Raw genomic sequence first — 21,851 nt, forward strand, 5'->3', positions numbered from 1 at the left:
CCAGGGTCGTTGGGAAAGTTAGATGTAAAGACTTTCAGCACAATGCCTGGCACATAGAAAGCTTCCGAAAATGATGCCAGCTAGTAGTAATAGTAGTTCCAATCAAGAGAGACCACTAGATGATGATCCGACTTGACTTTGGACGCATGGCCTGGGGGACAGAGACTTAGATTTGAAATGAGAACATCTGGGTTCAAGTCTTGCTGTGTGGCCTCAGGCAAATACAGCACCTGGTACCAAGGCTGGTATGAGTGAGCTTGGCTATCTTTTCCATGGAATATTCTTTCAGTGTGGATGACCTGCCACCCAATAGACAATGGATTTGGATTTGGTCCAATTCTGACTTCCCAAAAGAGTGGCAAATGGAGGAAAAGAAACATTGCATGCTTTTCCAAAAATGTATGTTTTTTTCTTTATTGCAAATAAAATTTAATTGAAACCAGAAAACGTTAAGTTCTAATTACTACATATACCATTTAGGACTAGTTTTTAGAACAACCTGGCACACTGAAGCTTTCCACTAATATTCAGCTAATCTTCAGAAATATTCCACTAATATATACATATATATGTGTATATATATGTATATATGTAAGCTGAAGAAGCTTATGTAAAGCAGGTAAATGCTCAGATCTTCTGTTTGCACTGGAGATAGAGACCTCAAGCCATCACTATTCTCTTTCTCCTCAGATCCTTCTTTCTCCCTATCCATTGATCTTGTCTAGGTGGTAAAATCTCAAATTCCGTATAACACCAAAAGCACAAGCAACAAAACAAAAAATCAGATAAATTTGACTTCATCAAAATTTAAAACTTTTGTGCATCAAAGAACGCTATCAAGAAAGTGAAAAGACAACTCACAGAATGGAAGAAAGTACTTGCAAATCATATATCTAAAAAGAGGCTAGTATCCAGAACATATAAAGAGCTCTTATAACTCAATAAAAAAAAGGTAAATAACCCAGTTTTTAAATGAGCAAAGGAGTTAAATAGACATTTTTCTAAAGAAGATAGGCAAATGGCTAGCTAGTGCATGAAAAGATATTCGCCACTTGTCGTTAGGGAAATGCATTTCAAAATCACAGTGAGACACCAGTTCACATCCTTTAGGATAACTAGAATTAAGAAAAAAAAAAAATACAAGTGTTGGCAAGGATGTGGAGAAATTGGAACCCACATACTTTGCTAATAGGAATGTAAAATGCTGCTGCTTTAGAAAACAGTTTGTCTATTCTTCAAAAAGTTAAGCATAGAATTACCATATGAGTCAGCAATTCCACTCCTGGGTATATACCCAAAAGAATTGGAAACAGGTGTTCAAACAAAAACTTGCAGGCAAATGTTCATAGCAGTACTATTCACAATAACCAAAAGATTGAAACTACACAGATAGCCGTCAAATGATGAACACATAAACAATGTGGTATATCCACGCGAAGGAATACTACGAGCCATGAAAGGAAGAAAGCACTGTACAGGCTACAACAGGGGGGAACCTTGAAAACGCTATGCATTCTTTCTACGTGAAACATTCAGAATAAGCAAACTCACAGTGACAGCCGATAGTGGTTGCCAGGAGCTGAGGGGACAGGGGACCGGGGAGTGACTGTTGAATAAGCGTGGGGTTTCCTTTCGGGGTAGTGAAAATGTTCTGGAACTAGATAGTGGTGATAGCTGCACAACATTATGAATATATTACATGTTACTAATGGCAAACTTTATTTTATAATACATTTTAAAACAATCCACATTATGACTGGGCCCAGGCGGGTAATGGAAGTTAATATACACCTGGCCAGGTGTGGGACTCCAGCAAACTAGAGTGTGGGGGCCCCTTTTAAAGGGGACACCCACTACACAACTCCTCCGGGTAGTTGCAAAGACAGACTTTGGGCCCATTGTTGCCGGATTGCCCGATGCTTCAAGAAAAGTAACTGCATCTCAAACTGCACATTGGAGTCACCCGGTGATCTTGTTGAAATGCACTTTCTGATTCAGGAGGTCTATGATGGGACCAAAGGAGGTGCATTTCTAACAAGCTCCCTGGTGGGGCTGCAGCTCCAGCAACCACACTTTGAATAGTAAGGGTCCAGTTCACAGGTTCTCAAATTTGGCTGCACATTGGAAGTATCTGGGGAGTTTAAATAACACTGATGCTTAGACTCCACGCCCAGAGATTCTGACGGCATTGGTCAGGGTGGGAATCTGGGCATCAGGATTTTGTAGAGCACCCTCCTACCCATCCCCCGCCCCCACCGTAGTTCTAATGGACAGCAAACTCTGAGAGCCAGCACCCTACACGACCCCTCTAGACTCTACGCACCTCTAAGAGTCTCTGAGGCTCTGCAATATTTCTGGAGGACAAGGTAACAATTCTCCCTAATTCGCCCCTAGAACCTCCTCCCCAACAAAGCACTGCAAGCTTGAATACTGAAGGACGTGGACCATAGCTGAGATGCTGGTATTTTGTAACTCTTGATAACCTGTCCGGTTTCCTTTTACCGGTAACTCCCTCTTTTTGGCTTCCTGACCTTTGTTAGTGAGTTTCGAATTACTGGGTCTGAATTGTTAGCTGACGCCTCAACCAAGCTGAAAAGAGACTCCTCCTTTAGGGAAAGGAAGAGTGCGTGCCCCAATCTGTACATCCCACACAGCGACAGAGGCTGTAGGACCTGCCCGGAGCGCAGCAGCGTGAGTCACCTTGGTGGGGGCACAAAAGGAAAGCAGGCCAGGAGAATAGACCAGTGGAGGCGTTCTTGCCTCTCCCGATTCAGTCTCGGGAAAAACCTATGACCACATCTCTCCTCTTGCTTTGTACCTCTCTCATCTCTCAGATCAACTGTGATCCCGGCTGAAAGAAGGGTAATTAACAAAGCACAGACAGAATTGGAAGCCCCGAGCAGAGCCTGAGAAAGAGCAGGCAGGTAAGAATGGAAGCCAGGAAGGGGAACGAGGAACTTGGCAGCGTTGCCTGACACGGCCTCCTCTCTAAGAGCATTGCTGCCCGCAATGAGAGGATGTGAACACATTTGTCTTTATTACTGAGTAAACAGTACATGTGTGTGGCTTCCTTTTTTATTTTTATGTTTCCCCTGATTCCCTGGGGCTTTACCCCTGAATGTGGCCACTTGGAACATCGTTGGCATGAATTCCCATCAGGAGAACATCTGCGGAAAGGAGCATGCCACACAGGGAACTGTCTAGGACAAGGATGCAGCGACACAGAAGTTAGCCGGATGCTGTTGACGTAAGCCGCATTGCTTTAGTAATCCAGGAAATGCAGTCTCTCTTGGCTGTGACTGACCCTCCTTCGGGAGAAACTGAGATTTCAACCTCCCTGAAGCAAAAGATAAAGAGATTGAGGCAAAAACATATTGGACTCTTGGTCAGTAAAATCTGTGTGCAAAAGGATTTAGAAAACATCTTAAAGACTCACAAGAATTTTCTTTCCAGAAGCAATAGGGAGTGGGAGGTCCCAAATGATTCAACCAAGGACAGGGCCTAGGAAAAATGGCTAACAGCACTGGATGCCAAAATCCTGTCACTCACAGACCAGCAAGAGCAGAGCTTCCCTACTCTGCATTCCACAGACCCTGAATATGGCCCAGGGGACCTTGCTTCTTACTGCCTCTTCCAGGAATCCTGCCCTGACTCCCTCCTCTGGCTGCTTATGAACCTCATCTGTGCTGATTTTGTGGCACTTCCTCACCAGAGATGATACCTACCTGCTGTCCTTACTAGATTATCAGGTCCTTGAGAGCTGAGACCGTCGGATTTATCCCAGTATCTCCAGAACCTAGCGCAATATCTGGTACACAGTAACTGCTCAGTAAATGTTTGTGGAATTAAATAAATAGAATGAATAATATTGAATAAGCCTAGTTGGACGTCTCACTAGCACTGAAAACTCAGGGTCCCAAGCTAAACCCTACAACACCTCAGCTCTGCTCTTACGCCTGTGGTGACAGGGAGTACTCTGCTTCAGAACAGCCCATGCCTTTGTTGGCTAGCTTTGGCCATTATTCATTGCAGTAATGATGATAACAATAATAACAGCAGTAAACACTTTTATGGCGCTTACTATTTTAAATTTATTAATTAATCTACTTTTCATAACTACTCAATAAATATATTCACTAGTCTCAGTTCATAGATGAGACAACCAAGGCACAGAGATGTTAAGTAACTCGTTCAAGGTCATAAGCTAAGAAGCGACAGAGCTGGGTTCAGCCAGGCACAGCCCAGCCCCAGTATCAACATTCTCAACCACCAAACTGTAAATCTCTAAATTAGACCAGTTCTTCTTACTTCCTCCACTTCTGCTTGTCCTGCCAGAGTTAGTGCAGAGCTGGGCTCAGACCCCAGGTCCTTGCAATACCCCACGTGGCTGACCAAGTGCCGTGAGACACACAGAGCCTTCTCTGCCTGATGCCGGCCCAGACTTACTGTTGCCCACTTGGGTTGGGCCGAGGGAGGATGAATGTGGTCCAGAGTTCATCCATTACGAGGATGAACTCCAATCCACATAATGGCGTTAGAGGCTTGTGGTTTCCTGTTTTCTTACTACCCCCAACTGGGGTTTCCCTTTCAATTATTTTTATGACAAGTATGGTTGCAGCTTCAAACCACAAACCACTTTATTTTATTGGCAAGTGCTTCCTCTAATTGTTATAGTTCTGTCGAATATGTGAACTATTTATCACCAGAGGCACTTGTTTTTTACAATTTTTATAATGCTTGGAAATTGGCTAAGTTTCTCTGGCCCCCGTCCCTTCTCTGGTCCCACTACTACTGGCCTAGTTTAGCTCCTACCATCTTTTGCCTGAACAGCCTCTAAACTGGTCTCCCAGCCTCCAGGCTGACCCTGTCTGATCCACCTTCCACTTGGCCTTACAGCTTCATTTTTTAAACTACAGCTTTGACCATGCCACTCCTCAGCTCAAAAATCACATGACTCCAAGTCTATAGGTAATTCAAAGTCCCCATCACCCGGTTCCAGTAGCCCTTTGGGGGGACTTTCTTACCGTGAATCCTCCATGAATTGAACTTTATGCTTTAGCTAAACTGGACAAGTTTGCATTTTCTAGAGCAGTCCTGCATCTCTCTGCTTCTCGGTTCTGTTCATGCTGTTTTCTCTCCCTGCAATTCTTTTGTTCATACACTCACTCATTCTTTCATTTACATATTCATTCATTCAGCAACTTTACGACCCCCTGTTCCAAGCCAGATCCTGTGCTGATGACCAGGAATATAGCAATGAATTCGTCATGGTCCTCCTCTCAAGGAGGGTAAAGCCTAATCTAGACTCTTCCTGGCCCGCATCCATCACCATCTGTCACAATCTTACCTGAAAGGCTACTATTCTCCTCTCCTTGAAGCCTTTTCAGCTGGAAGTAACCTCTTGCCTCCTCTGAAGCCTCTCCCTTACCCTCCACCCCCACCTTCCCCCACCCCCATCTTCCAGCCTTCTGTCTTGCATTATAATCATGCACCTGCCTTCTTTCCCCTGGATGATACAAGACACACTTCAGCTTCTTGAGGCAGAACCCCTTTGCATCCAGGGACCATCCGAGGAGCTGGCCCAGAGTGGACACCTATGCAGCCAATGCTGCTGGTAGACACTGCCTCCACCGTTAGTCAGGGAGAGCACAGCTCAGAGAGGTTCTACAAAGCACTCGTGAAAGGCAGTGTCTCCCAGCTTTCTGGAGATTTCATTCACATACCATGTAGTTCACCCATTTAAAGTGTGCAATTCAGTCACTTTCAGTATATTCACAGACTTGTGCAACCATCACCACAATCTACTGTGGAACATTCTCATCACCCCAGAAACAAAACCCATACCCATTAGCATTCACTCCCCACATCCGCTCAAATTCTCTCAGCCCTAGGCAACCATTAACCTGCTTTCTGTCTCCATAGATATGACTGTTCTAGACATTTCATATAAATGAAATCATGCAATATGTGGCCTCTTGTGTCTGGCTTCTTTTACTTAGCATAATGTTTTCAAGGTTTATCTATGTTGACACATGTATCAATATTTAATTTTTTTAATTGCCAAATAACAGTCCATGTATGAATATATCACATTTTATTTGTCCATTCATCAATAGGTAAACATTGACTTGGTTCCACTTTTTGACTATTACGAATAATGATACTAGGAACATCCATGTACAAGTTTTTGTGTAGATATATGTTATCGTTTCTCTTGACTATATACCTAGGAGTGGAATTCTGAGTCACATGTGAGTCTGTATTCAATATGCTGAGGAACTGCCGACTGTTTTGCAAGTGACTGCACTATTTCATATTCCTACCAGCAATATAGGAGGATTTCAATTTCTCCACATTTTTGCCACTACTTACTACCTTCTTTTTTATCATGGCCATCCTAGTGGATGTGAGTGGTATCTCACTGTGGTTTTGATTTGCATTTCCTTAAAGATTAATGATACTGAGTATGTTTTTATATGCATATTGGCCATTTGTACATCTCCTTTGGAGGAATGTCTGTTCAAGTCCTTTGCCCATTTTTAAATTAGATTATTTGCCTTTTTATTATTGAGTTTTAAGTGTTCTTTACATATGCTGGATATTCCAGGGTTTTTAATTGTTTTCTTTATGCCTACTGTATTTTCTAAGTGTTCTACAATGATCATGAATTACCTTGATAAACAGAATATCTAATATGTGATACCAACATACCTGAAAATATAGAAATTGCCCTAATAAAACTTATGAATGACATTAAACTGGAAAGGATGATTAATGAGTTTTGGGTTATCTTTTTTTACAAAATCAAGATCCATTCTTGGAGGAATGGAGCTATGGGTCAAATATAAAATTAAGTGTGATCAATGTGGACTTCCCCATTTCAGCTCAAAAATTCTGTCTGGGGTTTGATGAAGTGGTCTCTTTCTGCATGTGTGAGGTGACATTAGATGACCTCCAGGACTGTGTTCAACCTTCAATGTCTATGATTCTCAGTTTAGGTAGGAGTAAAACTGTCTTGAGAAAGGTTCATGAGAAAACAATCTGAAGGCCTTGATGTCTCAAAGACTCAGTAAGAACCAACATGTGACATCACTAATGAAAAGAGATATGTGATCTGAGGTGACAGGGACAAAAGCAGAGTCTGAACTGAGAGAGATGTTTGTCCCACTGTTTTGAGCTACTCAAAACTCATCTGGAGCTTGTGCCCACTTTTGGACAACACCCAGGGAATCATAGAGTCATTCCTATGGCTAGGATGGGAAGGGAAGGGCAAGAAACCCTATTATAGGAAGAAAGTGCTGGAGGGGAGGCCAAGTCAGAAGGTTCATCGTCAAGGCGCCACATCTCCAAAGGGCTTCCCTGAGCAGAGGGCATAGATGTGGCCCACCCGGCCTTGACGATGTCTCTTGGCTGGAGACTCATGGTGGTCTCACTGGGCAAGACTTCTCCTCACCTCAGACCACCAGACCCAGGACTACACTCACGGCCTGCTCCAGTGGCCCCTCACCTCTTGGGAGTTGAAGACAAAAGTGGCAGCTGGGTGAGAGTCTGATCCAAGGTCCACACCGCAGGGACAAAACGGCATGAAAGACTCTATAAGGTAGCGAATTCAGGTTGTCGTGGGGTCCAAACTGGTAACGAACGTGAAGCAAGTTGGGTGGTTGCCTTTTAAATGCATAGAAATTTCTTCAGTTCCTCAGATAAATATCTTGTGCCCTATTTTTCTTAAAACAAATTACTAGTCTTCTGTTTTTCCTTTTTTGACAAAGACCTGATAAGAAAATTGGTTTTGTTTTCGTTTTTACAACAAGAAACACAACAGCATACGTGCAATGAGAAATGACATTGTTGGTCATCCTCGCTGCTGGGGCAGCAATCGTGAACTGAGGGGGCCACTGTTACAGGGCTGCAGCAGGCCCGGGAGGCCAAGCCTCCCACTTTGTTAAAGAGGAGCTAAAACTCTGGGTCCTTCTGCGAAATCTTCCAATTTCGAAATATTGTTGCTGGTGTTTAGAAGACATCATGCGGGCTTGGAATCGCTCTGCACCATCTCTGCTGTGGTCTTCTTAACTCGGCCCGCATATTCCCAGGATTGGAGCTCACGCCCAGGAAGCAGTCGGCTCCCTCTGTGGGCTGCTCTCATCGATGGGAACGGACTCTGCAAATTAGAACGAAGTCAATCTCTGCGTAGTACGCCGGCCCAACCACCCCTGACCCGCACGGCCTCTGCCGTTAGTCCTAACCCTAGTCTCTAGGCCGCTCCATTCATTCATGCATGCATTCACTTATTCACTCCTTCACACACACACACAGACCAGGCTCAGTTGCACAACATCTGTTGAATCCAGACGTGATCATGATGTGAGTGCCCCATGAGCAGAAAATGTGTTTTCTTTATCTCTGAGTCCTTTGCGGCCTCCTTCCCACAAAGGGCCTAACATAGACGGAGGTCTCCTGGCTGGGAACACTGCAGCCTCCCAACTCCTTTCCCGGATGAAGGCTGCCCCGGGAAGAAGGCCATCCCTGGCCTCGTGTGCCGCTGTCCTTCTGGGCAGCAGCCTGGCGCGGCGAGCAGGAGCACGGGATTTACTGGACCTGTGGCCCTGGGCAAGTCACTGATGTCCCAGCCTCGGCCTCCCTATAGTGTTAAACACGGCCATTAACATCCGCTCCACGGTGTATTTTGAATGGATAAGTCGTTTTAAGGGAAAAATGCTGCATAGCCTCAGGAGTGGGACAAGCGGCGTGGACGCAGAGGCGTGCGTGGAAGAAACTTCCATAGGGCTGGGTTTGAATCCAGGCTCAGCCACTTTGGGCAGATTATCTAATCTGTATAAGCCTCGATTTCCTCATCTATAAAGTAGGAATAAAACTGCTCGCTCTACAGGCACGTTCTTTGGATGCGAAATTAGAAACGGCGCGGTCGGAGGTCCAGCACAGCAGGCACCAGGAAAGGGGCGGCGGACGTTGCTGTAACTGGTAACCGGTAGAGGGCGCCAAACTACCCCGAAAAAGGAAACAGCCCAGCGTCCCGGCCGCGGGCGCGAGAAAGCCTTTAGACGAGGGCTGAGGGAGACCCACCAAGGACGGAGGTCTGCTCACACACGCTCCTTTTTTATTGGAAAGTTAGAAGTTACTTTACATTGTATTCTTGGGGGAGGGGTCACTTACTAACAGAAGCCGCTTGGAGTAATGGAAAGAGCACCCCAAAGAGGAAGGCTATCCAGGACTCGGGTTCTTGTCCTTGTGCTGTGTGACCTTGGAGAAGTCCCTACCTGTGTCTGGAGCCGCCCCCCCACCGCCCCCCACCCGCCCTTGAAGCCCGAGAGGCTCTCACTAGGTGACCTCAAAAGGACCTTCCAGCTGCTTGTTATGAAGATTCTGGGACAAATAATACATTTTGTGAAACATGCAGGCTGTGGGGGTCGGGATCGGGGAAATGGACTAAACGACCTCTGGATGCCCTCGCTGGGGCTGCGATTTGAGGATTTACACACAGTCAAGGGAAGCCACGTACGGGCTAATCCCAGCCTTACAAAGGAGCGCGCTGAGAGTCGCTGGGTGGCGGCGATGTTTTTCTGCCAGCGCACACGATGCTTATCATCTTTTGTGCAGGTTGATGCCGAAGCCACGGAGACCACCCAGTCTGACAAAGAAAGGAATTCTTGTCTGCAGTTGACAGCCCTCAGGTTGACGACTTTCCATTTGCCCCGGAGGCTGTCACTCGCAGAACAATGGCAACGAGCAGGGTGGCTCTCCCCCGAGACTGGCGCTGCCGCCAACGGGCGGGGGTGGGGGCAGGCCGGGATCCAGCGGGGGAGGGGGGAGGTGCTGTTGTTTCTCCTTCCAGGATGTGAGGCTGGGAGCTCCCTCCGCCTGCAGCCGACATGCTGGGAGAGACCTGATTTCCTCGCGGAAGGTGTCCCGCTGTACGGATCTGAAAGCCGCAAGCGCTTAAGATGTTACCCGTCATTAAAAAAAAAAAATTATAATGAATTACTGATACTCACAAAACATAAATCAATCTCAAAAGGATTACGTTAGGGAAAGAGGACAGACACAGAGTACATGCTATATAATCTCATTTCTATTAACTCCTAGAGCGGACAAAACCAAGCTATGGTGATGGGAATTAGATCAATGGCTGCTTTCTTAGGAGAGGAAGAGGTTGCCTGCAAAGGACCAAGGAGGGACTTTCCGGGGGATGAAGACATTCCACTTCTTGATTGAGTGGGATGACAGGGGTGTAGGAACGTACATTTGTAAAACTCTGCACTCTGCTCTTAAAAAATCAGTGCACTTTACCACATGCAGATTATACTCCAGTGACATTGGTCAAAAATGAATTGCATTAAAAAGTTTAATGATTCTTCTCATTCTCAGAAGAATTACGTGTTCACACTAGAAGACTAAGAAAATACAGATGTGTTTTAAAAAAACAAATAAAAATCGTCCATAATCCCATTACCCAGAGGCAAATCTGGTTATCATTTTGATATTGGTAGTGCCAGACCTTTGTTTTCACAAATATGAAATTATATTTCATATTTGTAATCTGCATTATCATTAATTCATTTATCCATCGAATTGGCAATATAGGTACATAGTTAAAACTTCAAAAGATACAAAAGGGCATTAAGCAAAAAATAAATCTTTCTGCCTGTCCCCCTTTCCAGAAGCAATCACTCCATCACTTACTTGTATATTTCCCAGAGATGTCTTCTGCATTTACAAGCATATATGCGTGGTGACCCTTAAGGGAAAAAATAGTAGCGCGCTCCACACACAATTTGCACCTGTATCACACAATTTGCACCTGTATCAATGTGTCTTTTTAATGTAATGTGACAACATGAATGTCTTTCCATGTCATTAAAATTTTTCTACAATGTCATTTTTAAGCAGACTTTTGATTGAAGTAGAACATAAAAACAGAACCTTGCAAAACTTGTGAGTATAAAGGTCAAAGTGTTTTCACAAATTGAATCTACTTTTATATCCAGTATCACTATAAATAAGAGATCGTTACCAGCGTCCCAAAAAACATTTTGGACCCTCTCTTCGTGACTGTCTCCTCTCCCCAAAAAATAACCACTATCCTGATTTCTACTTTCTAATTTCAAATGAGTTTTGCCTGGTTTTTGAAACATTTATACTGTATTTATTCTTATGTCTATATTCTTTCATTCAACAGCACATGAATGAGATTACTTCACGTTGTTGCATATAGCAACAATTCATTCATACTTTTTGCCTTTAGTATTCCTCTGTATAAATATATCACAATTTATTTATCCATTCTACAGTTGATGGACATGTGGGTTGTTTCCAGGTTTTGGCTATTATCACGGCTATGAACATTCTTTAGATGTCTTTTGGTAGACGAATGTTTACATTTCTGCGCATGTATGCTTAGGAGTGGAGTCGCTAGGTCAGAGGCTGTGCATATGTTCAGCATTAGCAGAGAAAAGCAAATAGTCTCCAAAATGGTTGCACCGATTTTCTCTCTCTCCTGCGGTGTATGAGAGTTCCAATTGCTCTACATTCTAACCTACAAAGTCAATGTTAATGGCTACATAGCATCTCATTATATGGATATTCCGTCTTTATTTCACCTGTTTCCTGTAGTTCAGGCATTCCTAGCTCTTTTTGTGCCATAGACACACTGGTGCTCTGATAAAGCTTGAGGATACTTTCTCAGAATATGACACAGTGAAATACGAGCCTCGTTATTAACACACTTAATGATAATATCAAGCAGCAGGTCTGTTAATCACAGTAAGTTCAAATTTTCCAAATGAGCATAAACATTTGTGCTGTTTTTCCTATGAAATGCATATCTTGGCTTTTGCCAATTTTTTAAATGGCCTGTTTATTTTCAAATTTTTATATAAGAACTCCTGGGTATTACAGATATTAACCATCTCTGTGAAATGTTACTATTGTTTTCATTTGTCATTAGCTTTGCCATTTAACTTACTTTTTTTAATAACAGCTATTACGGTTTCTTTAATAATAGCTTTACTGGGAAATAATTCACTACTATAAAATTCGCTCTTTTAAAGTACACAATTTAGTGGTTTTCAGTCTATTCACAGTGTTATGAAACCATCGCCATCATCTAATTACAGAACATTTCTGTCACCCCAGAAAGAAACCTTGAACTCATTAGTAGTCATTCCTCATTCCCCCAGACCCTATCTCTGGGTACCACTAATCTGTTTCTATTTCTACTCTGGACAGACCAATAAGAGTCGCCTATTCTGAACATGGCATATAAATGCATGAACATACAAGAAATACCCATATAATGTGTGGTCTCTCTTGACTCGCTTTTTTCACTCAGCATGATGTTTTCAGGGCTTATTCCTGTTGTAGCATGTGTCACTACTTCATTCCATTTTATGACTAAATAATATTCCATTGTATGGATATACCAGAATTTTTTAACCCGCTCATCAGTTGGTAGACATGTCGGTTGTTTCTACTTTTTGGCTGTTAGGACTAATGCTGCTATGAACCTTCGCGTACAAGTCTTTGTGCGGATATATATTTTCATTTCTCCGGGCATAGACCCAGGAGAGGAATTTCTGGATCATATGGTAACTCCATGTCTAACATTTTGAGGAGCTGCTGGACTGTTGACCAAAGTGGCTGCACCGTTTAAAGTCCCACCAGCAATATATGAGGTGTTCATGGTTTTTTAATACATAAGATTTGAAAACTTTACCTTGTAAAATAAAGCAATGTTTTTCTTTATGGTTTCTGTCTTTGAGTCACTCTTAGAAAGGCTTTCACCATTCTAAATTATAGAAATAATCATATATTTTGCTTGCTTTCTTTTAGTACCTTTATGTTTTCTCTTTTTGCAATTAAAAACTGTAAACAGCCACTTGGAATCTACATTATTCAAGGCCAAGTCTTCCTACTCTTTCTGCCATTTGGTGGACCTTTTAATCCAGTTCTGTCTGCCTTATAATGAATGGCAATTTTTCGCAGATTCTGGCCTCTGTTGTCAGTCTTCAGAGGTGTGGCGAGTTGCTATTGGAAACTTTTCTTCAGAAGTTTTTATGGCCATTTCAGATACTTCTAACCAAATACCTTTTTTCTTTTTGGCATGTGATTTTTTTTTAAAGTGCTCATTTGAATGCATTCTACCATGGTATGAACATTTTATCAGAATTGGAATAAGAAGGCTGTGGATGGTGTTCTGCACACACGTGCTTCATGCATCCTGTCTTTCGTTGTCTTTAGAGTGTGTGGCAGCCCTGTGTTTGGTGAGAAGACAAGGATTGGCTGGATGGGTGGTGAATGGCCTGGCGGAGGCTGAGGCAAGTTTGGGCGTCTCTGGGGAACGTTTATGAGGTTTTCTGGCCTGTCCCCTGATTTTCTCACTCTCCCCACTGCCTCAGAAATGGAAAGTGGACTGTTTCCTCTTGTAATGGTGTAACCAAGCCTCACATTTCCAACTCTTGATAGCATTTTTACTCTCCTTTATCCTGGGAGGTTAGACAGGACCCAAGCTTATTAGCTCCATGTTACAGATGAAGAAGCAGAGACCCCAGGAGGGTAAACGCTGAAATCATAAGGCTGAGACACAATAAAGCCGCATCACAACAGCTAGGACTCCTGACTCAAAGCCTCGAAAACCCCTGTTCAGCAAGGAAAGAGGGTCAAAGGTCCAGGGTGTGTACACATACAGCCCTCAAAAGGAATGTAGGGTTTTGTGGTTTGGGTTTTTCTTCCCCTTTCTAAGCACGCTTCGCATGCCAGCACAGGGTGTGTGTCTGGGTGCTGGCGGGCGGGAGGGACGAGCTGCAGGGTTGCGTGTCGTTCCTAAGCCGTTTTATAAAGGAGGTGAAAGCAGGGAGCCTGTGATGAAGCTCACGGGTCCCTTCTGCTCTTCCAGCGTCTCATCAGAGCCGAGCTTCTGCAAGGGAACGACTCGGAATGAGGCTCAACCTGACGGTGGGAACAGGGCTTCGGTTAGATGTAACACGACTTGTCAAATGGCTTATTGTGAATTATATGTGCGCTTTTGTGACAAGAGACACGGACAAGCTCTCTGCTTCGTGCACTCAAAAATAAAAATTGAAAAGATAAAGGCTTTGCATGCCTGTGACACAGTATACCCTGATGTGAAGTGTCCTTTGTGGAGGATGAAAAAAGATTTTCTGGTCAAATGCTTTAAGCAAATGCTACATATTGCACACCCCTCTCAGAGAGTCACAATGAAAATTAGTATGTTTGAGGCTCCAAGAAGTTGTGCAAGGATCAGTTTCCTGTTGAATACTTTACTCTAGGGTTCACCTAAGGTCTCCAACTACTGAACCCTGTTCTCAGGTAACATCCAAGACTCTTGCCAAACGATGGTTCCAGGGAACCTCACTTACATACTGCTGCTGTAGAACACACATTTCCAGACATGTGTTTACCAGTAACAACTGCAATATTTGAAAACACTAAGACATTCCTCTGTGAATACCAATTTATGACTTTGAGCAAGGCTGACAATGTTTTTGAGCCTAAATAAATGCACGTTAAATTCTATTACAGCAAACCCCAAGAGGCTGCCCAAATTCTTTTGCATTTGTGCTGTGCTTTTAAGTTCATCGAACATTCCTTGTTATAAGTGTACTATTTCAGAGACTGAATGCTTTTTTGATCACACATATTTTTATTGTATTTAATTTTTAAGAAATTTATTGTAAATAGTACTGTAAGTAAGAGTTTTAAAAATTTTGCTGTAATATATTTTCATCTATATTGCATTTATTGAGTGACTCAGATTTGGTATCTCTGTTAATATTCATAAAATATCTTATTCTCAAAATTTTCAGTATTATATCATAATCAATATTTATTGCAGTTGCCTATGTAGTTTTTATGAAAATATATAAATAGATTTTCCCTCTGGGGCATGAAAATATTTCTGAATACAATCTTTTTTTAGTACAAGAATAATTTATGAGCACTTTAGAAAATATAGAAAAGCAGAAAAAAGTCCATTATCTGTTCTCTCAAATACAACCACTATTAACATTTTCATCAAGTCCTTTCTTCTATACATATAGTTTTTTCACAACTGAAATCCCCCTTTGTAATGTTCTCTCTCACTTTATTGATTCAACATGATAGCAAGAGTGTTAGCACTTGTTTTCACATTCGATGAACGAATAAACAAGAAAACGGCTTAAGATGAGACTCTGCTTTCCAAGAGGTGGGGGTCCGGAAGGAATGACTGAGATGGTGGTGGTTTCGTTATCTGGGGTCCAGGAGGAGTGGCTGAGATGCTCCTAGTGGAGGACAGAGAGACACAGGGCTGTCTCAGAGAGTGACCCTGAGCCCAGGGAGGTAGCGTGTTGGCCCCAGCGGCACCCTGTCCCATAGCTAAGTCCGCTTGGGTCCTCCTGCAAGCTCCTCCAACCCCAGGTGCTGAGACCATCCCTTCCCTCGTCAGACTTAAGTCAAAGGACCAAGGTTAGGAGGGACGGTGCAGTCTCCCTTTACGTTATGGAGAAAATCGAGATAAATGATCTTCCCTCCACCACCACGTTTGCGTCTCCTTTTCTCCCAGGCGCGATAATCTGGACAATTGCACGGCGCCTTGCAGTTTAAACTCATGGTAAGGTACGTCGTAGAATGTGGTCCTGCTGAGAGCCTCGTGCAGATGAGGCGTCGAGACCCAGGAGGCTCAAGTGATTTGGCCAAGAGCCCTTTCAGCTGGTACCCGGTGCTGCGGAAGCCCAGCCCCATCTCCCGGCCCACGCCTCCGGCCTCCACCTCTCTGGGCGGACCTGCACCCCTGCTTTCAGACAGGCACAAAACGCCGGGTAAAATGTCAAACAAAAGTCCAGCCGTCCTTGGCCGTGTGGAAGTGGAAGATATTTCAATCCCACAGAGTGAAAGGGCTTATGACAAAATCCTTCTAATTCCTCAGCCGGCTGGTCTGAGCCCTCGTTCTGGGTCCGCGGTTGCTGGGCTTTCATCTGTGGCTGCCAGACGCCGCCCGTTCAGAATGAAAAGCACGCGGCGCTGGGAGGTGGCTGCAGGCCGCATAATGGCCACAGGTGTTCTGGGCTGCCGTTCGGCTTCACCCTTCTCACACACCCCGCCTGACGACAAAGACGTGACAACGAAGACTGGTGTGCCTCTCTGAGGTTTTGCAGAACCGGGCGGATTCACTGTGCAGGCAGCTTCCCTTCGCGCACCTGCATTTTCCCCGGGAAAGCAGGACTCTCAAAAATAGCTCCCAAACATCGAAGCTGGAGGGGAGTTCAGGTTTCAATCCGAATAAGGAAAGGTTTTTTTTAAAAGACTAGAGTGAAGATAAAGGAGCATTCTCACCAGGCCATGTGTAGACTGGGGTCTCGGGAATTTGCTGGTGACAGCCAGAAAACAATGACAAAGGAGCCAAACGGTTCGTATTTGTTCTTTAAAACAGATAAACTCCACCGTGAAATGCATGCCCTTTGTCATCTGACATCGTTACAAATAAGCGTAGTTTCCTGAGCCGGAGGCTGAGGGGCCCCAGATGAAGCCTCGCAATCTTTCATGCTAATCCCTCAAGTTTCCCAGAAACACTGGCTGGAAGCCGTGTAGTTCCCCAGTCTGGGCCTCAGTTTCCTCATCTGTAAAATGAAGGATTTTAAACACACAACCACTGAGGGTCTTTCTAGTATAGTTTCTATTATTTTTACATAAATTCAACCTAACCAGCGGCCTTGAAGGCTGTCCTATGGCAAGGCTGGTTCCCAGCTCTGACCACGTGTCGGATGCAAGTTTCCTGCCCACAAGGAGCCGCTGTTCACTAGGGGGACGAGGCCAGTGCAGAGGCGTGTACCACACGCCAAGCCAGCGTCTGGACAGTGCGGGAGATGCACCGGGCCAACGGAGCAACGGAAAGGGAGGTTCTGTCCAGATGAAGAGACAAGGAAAGACGTGTGGAGGAGGTGGCAATTGATCCGGTCTTGAAGAATGAGAAGGGTTTCAGCGTGGAGATGAGGAGGAAAGGAATTCTGGGCAAGGTAAGAGCATGACAGAGGCAAGGAAGTAGGAAAGAGCGGGGCCGCTCCATAGTATCGTGAGATGAACATGCCTGACACGAGGCCTGAGCAGGGGAGTCATCAGGAGGCCTTGAATGCCAAGGCAAGGGCTGTGTAGTTCTTTTGGTGGGTACTGGGGAGCCATTAAAGGCCTGAAGGAAGAGATGTAACATCATTGGAATTGTACTTTAGGAATATTAATCTGGCAAAACGGGCATGTTGGTTTCCTAAAGGCCTCCCAGGTGGGAAGAGCTGGGATTAGAACCCACCAGGCTAACTCCCAAGCTTGTGCATACACCTTTCCAAGAAGGCTGCACCAACACTCTAGACGAGCTTCAAATCTACAACTGCTGTGTTTAGACACCAGTGTCCTATCTAGACAGATACAGGGAGAAACAACATCTGACAGGAAAGGGTGGAGATTCACCTGCTGATTCCTAGGGAAGTAGGTCGAATGGCGGCCCCCAAAAAGATATGTCCACATCCTGATCTCTGCTACCTGTGAATATGACCTTGTATAGCAAAAGACCGAATATTACCTTATATAGCAAAAGACATGAATAAGTTAAGGATCTTGAGAGGAGGAACTTATCCTGGATCATTCGGGTAGCCCGCATGCAATCACATGTATCCTTCTGAGAGACACCCAGAGGAGACAAGGAAGGAGCAATGGGACCACAGCGACTGGAGTGATGTAGCGACAGTCAGGGAGCGCCTGAGGCCCCCAGAACCTGGAAGAGGCCCCAACGGCTTCTCCCCAGAGCCTCAGGAAGGACTGCGGCCCTGCAACACCTTGATTTCAGACTTCTGGCCTCCAGAGCTGTGAAGAAATTTTGTTTTAAGCCACCAAGGCTGTGGTAATTTGTCACAACAGCCACGGGAAACGAATATAGTAGGTCACCTGTTGTTAAATGCAGTTAACTCACTTGAATTGGTGATACACGCACGTGGGTCACAATTTTAGAGGGTAAAGCATCCACGCTGAAAAGGAAATCCCCCTCCTTTCCAGGCCCACAGCCACCAGTTTTCCTCCCCTGAGGCATCCACTGTTACTGGCTTTAAATGGCCATTTAATCTTCTGTGAGTGTGTGTGTGTGTGTGTGTGTGTGACTACAGAATTTTGCAGATAATCCCCAAATAATGTGGAGGGTAGCATGCGGTCATGGGGTAATGAAGAGAGACCTTATCCTTGCAGACAGAGAGACCTGGTTCAAATTCCAACCCCGTTCCAGCCCCAGAACTGGGAGTCTCTCTGGGCCAGCTCCCCAACCTCTGAGGTTTCTTGTCTGCAGAGGGGGCTGATGATGATGTTTCCCACCCCTTGGCCTGCTGTGAGGGTTCACAGAGACGGCACGGGTGCAGCTCGCAGCAAAGGCAGGTATGAGGCTGCAGAGGGAGCTCCCATCTTGTGAACCAACGCTGCTGCTCACCCGGCCCCCTAGGGCCACTTCTCAGCTCAGCATTTCCCCACCTGGAGTCAGCCAGCGCGTCTTTGGCTGACCTGACCAGAGAGATGGCTGGTTCTTGTCATGCTGGAGCTGTTTCTCACTGTCTGTCTGTGGTATCTTCTTTGGTGTTGATGGAAAACAAAGGTTACATAACATCAACAAGCCAATTTTTTTTTTTTTTTTTTGAGGAAGATTAGCCCTGAGCTAACATCTGCTTCCAATGCTCCTCTTTTTGCTGAGGAAGAGTGGCCCAAAGCTAACATCCATGCCCATCTTCCTCTACCTTATATGTGGGATGCCTACCACAGCATGGCGTGCCAAGCGGTGCCATGTCCACTCCTGGGATCCGAACCAGAGAACCCCAGGCCACCGAAGTGGGATGTGCGCACTTAACCACTGCGCCACCGGGCCACCCCAACAAGCCAGTTTTTTAAAGAGATGTAGTGAGCATGAGGGGGAAGAAGACGTGCCTGGGCGGCGGACAGGACTCCCGGCCTTCGGCCACACTGTTCCTCCACCTGCAATGCCTTTTGTCTCCAGTACAAAAATTCCGATGGCAACTATGCAATTGGTTCTTCAATGTAATAGAGAGAAAGCAGGAGTTAGGGAATTTAAACCCACTTGTTTACGCTGCAGCTTTGACCGGGACTCTTCCGCTCCGTGAGCCTCAGTTTCTTTGTCTGTAAACTGGGGATAATGCTCTTTTTCCTACCTAGCCCAGAGTCGTCAGGTGGGTTACGGAGGAAGACTCAGGGACCGACTTCGATGCTGCCCGCTCTGTCCCTCATTTTACAGTTGAGGAAATCGGGACCCAGCACAGGCAGTCACCTGCCCAAGATTACCCGACGAGTGAGTGGCGGAGCTGGGGCTGGAGCTCAGCCTTTAGGAGAGACCTCTTTTCTCTTTAGCAGGCTGATGAGATGTCTGAGACAAAGCATAATATTCCGTGTAAATGTCATCTGAGCTCACTCATCTTAACGATGGCTAGACCTTGGTGTACCCGAGTTTCTTTTTCTAAAGTTCTGTCCAAAATGGATGCAGGCCCCAAGCCTCTGCTTTTCGGCCCTTGAAGGAAGGGTATGGGCTTGAACTGCCCCTGCAGCTATGGGCCTCCGGTCCTACTCCCCTGCTGACCACCGACGGCTTGTGACAGGAGCGGCTCCACTCGCCCCTCTGTGCCCCTTGGTCAGGAATGCAGAGAATTAGCCTTCTGCATAGGCCGCTGACCTTCAGCAGGGCGACATGGTGATGGGGACAGGGCACGGGGACCTTTGAGCAGCAAACGCTTCTTACCTGGACTGGGTAAACATTCTTTAAACCCACACATAACTCTCAAATATTTGTCTCCCTGACTGGGACTTTATTCTTTCCAAATTGTATGAAACTGAAAAACAACTTGGGAGGTTTCTAATACATGTTTGCCACGATCCAAAACGAAACGTCTTCTTTCTTTTTGTCTGTCATTAAAAATAAGACAACAGAATGTACCATCTGGAGAAACAAGGCTGTTTACACTGTGTGGGGAAAGTGGTATTCGAATTAGCAGGAACGGGCAGAAAGGAGATTTGACGGCCGCACTCTACAACGGCTAAAGACGCCCAACACTGCTTTCCCCCTCTCATACCTAGAGACACCGAAAGTAAATACATACATCAATAAATAAACATAGGATCTAAAGGGATCAATCAGTTTTCACTTAAAACAAATTAGATGGTCTAGGATGAAGTAATAACTAGAGAGCTCTCGTGGGGACCACACACTTATTTTGCCAGAGCGTTTTATCCTTTCATACGTTTTCATGTTACCAGTTCGCATCCTTCCATTTCAGCTTGAAGAGCTCCTTCAGCACAAGGATCCTTATTCAAACCAAGCCTCACCCTGAGGGTTGAAAATGATCACCTTCCTGAACTTCGCCCTCAACTCCCTTCGCATTTCTTGGTTGGCATTTTCCTGGAACCAAGAGCCGTTTCCTCTTCCCTATGTGTTCATCCACTTATTATTGATCTATTTATTACCAGTACAGGTTCATAGGCTCCTATTTTTCCAATGGTTTATTTTTTTTTAATATTCTTAGTTATTTTGATGCCCAAATTATCCCAGATTTGGCTCGAGCCTCCCCGAGCTGATGCCCGTGTCCTTCTGACATGCCCCAGCATTTTTTTAAGCACTGCCTTTCTTTCCAGCATTGCAAGATGTACCAAGCTCATCTTGTAAAAGAAAAGCATGGAGATTAGAAAAAAAGAAAGTGGCACTTACAGGTCAATAAAGATGATTGCGCATCAATGATTATAGGCACTAATTAAGAATAATTATTTAAGCATTTAACACACAAAGAAATAACTATGCCTAGAAAAAAGAAAGGATTAGAGGAAAATGCTGGAAAACTAGAAGAAAGTCTGTTGGGATTATGAGAGTTTTTTTCATATTGCTCTTTTTTCTGTTTATCCTAGATTTTATATGATGAGAATGTATATTTTCATAATAGGAAAAATTACTTTAAAGTTTTTTTCTTCTTAAGAATAATGGAGTGGGCCAGCTCTTAGAACATCACAAAAGGATTAACAAATATGTTAACAAACACTAATAAAAACGCACTGAAAACACTTCATCGCCATCAACCATATTATCAAAACAATGGCCTGTGCCACAGACCAGCGCTGACCCAGGTCTCAGGAAACTTGAGCTCCCAGCCCTGGTTCTGCCACGTGCGCCTGGGCAGCTGTAGGCAAATCGCCTTGTCAATTTGGGCCTCAATTTCCTCATCTGAGAAAGGAGATCATAATTTCTTATTATTAAGCAATGTAACGCGGCTCAAATGAAACCATATATATGAAAATACCTTTAAAATGCTACAAAGGTAAGTGGTTTCTTTCAAGAGCTTTTAAAAAAATATTTGCTCCATGCTTTATTGCAAGGTTAAATTTTTAACAGTTTCCTTTTTACATGAGTGGCAGAGAAGGGCCGGGAGCCTGGGAGCCTGCGTCGGTTCCATCTAACAGCCCAGGCAGCAGCATCTCTGTGGCTGCGGGTTAACTCGGGTTCCCCAGAGGCGACCCTGCTTGGGAGGAGGATTTGTGGGGAAGTGACCTACTGAGAGTGCTCCCAGGCAAACTGGGGAGGAGGTTGGCAAGCAGGGTGGGAAAGGGAAGGAGCCCGCAAGGGTATCTCATCAAGCAAGCCGCCCTGAGGAAAGTATGGCTCAGCCCGCAAGGGCTCTCTGGTGAGAGTCACAGCGCAGCGTCGTCCTGGTCAGGGGCAAGAGAGCTGGAGTATTTATACCTCCCCTACCCATCAGTTACCCGAGAGATGGGAGCGGGGGCAATCTCCCAGGACTTCCAGCTTCCTGTGTGCAAGAAAG

This window comes from Equus caballus, chromosome 25, assembly GCF_041296265.1.
Source record: "Equus caballus isolate H_3958 breed thoroughbred chromosome 25, TB-T2T, whole genome shotgun sequence".
NCBI lineage: Eukaryota > Metazoa > Chordata > Mammalia > Perissodactyla > Equidae > Equus > Equus caballus.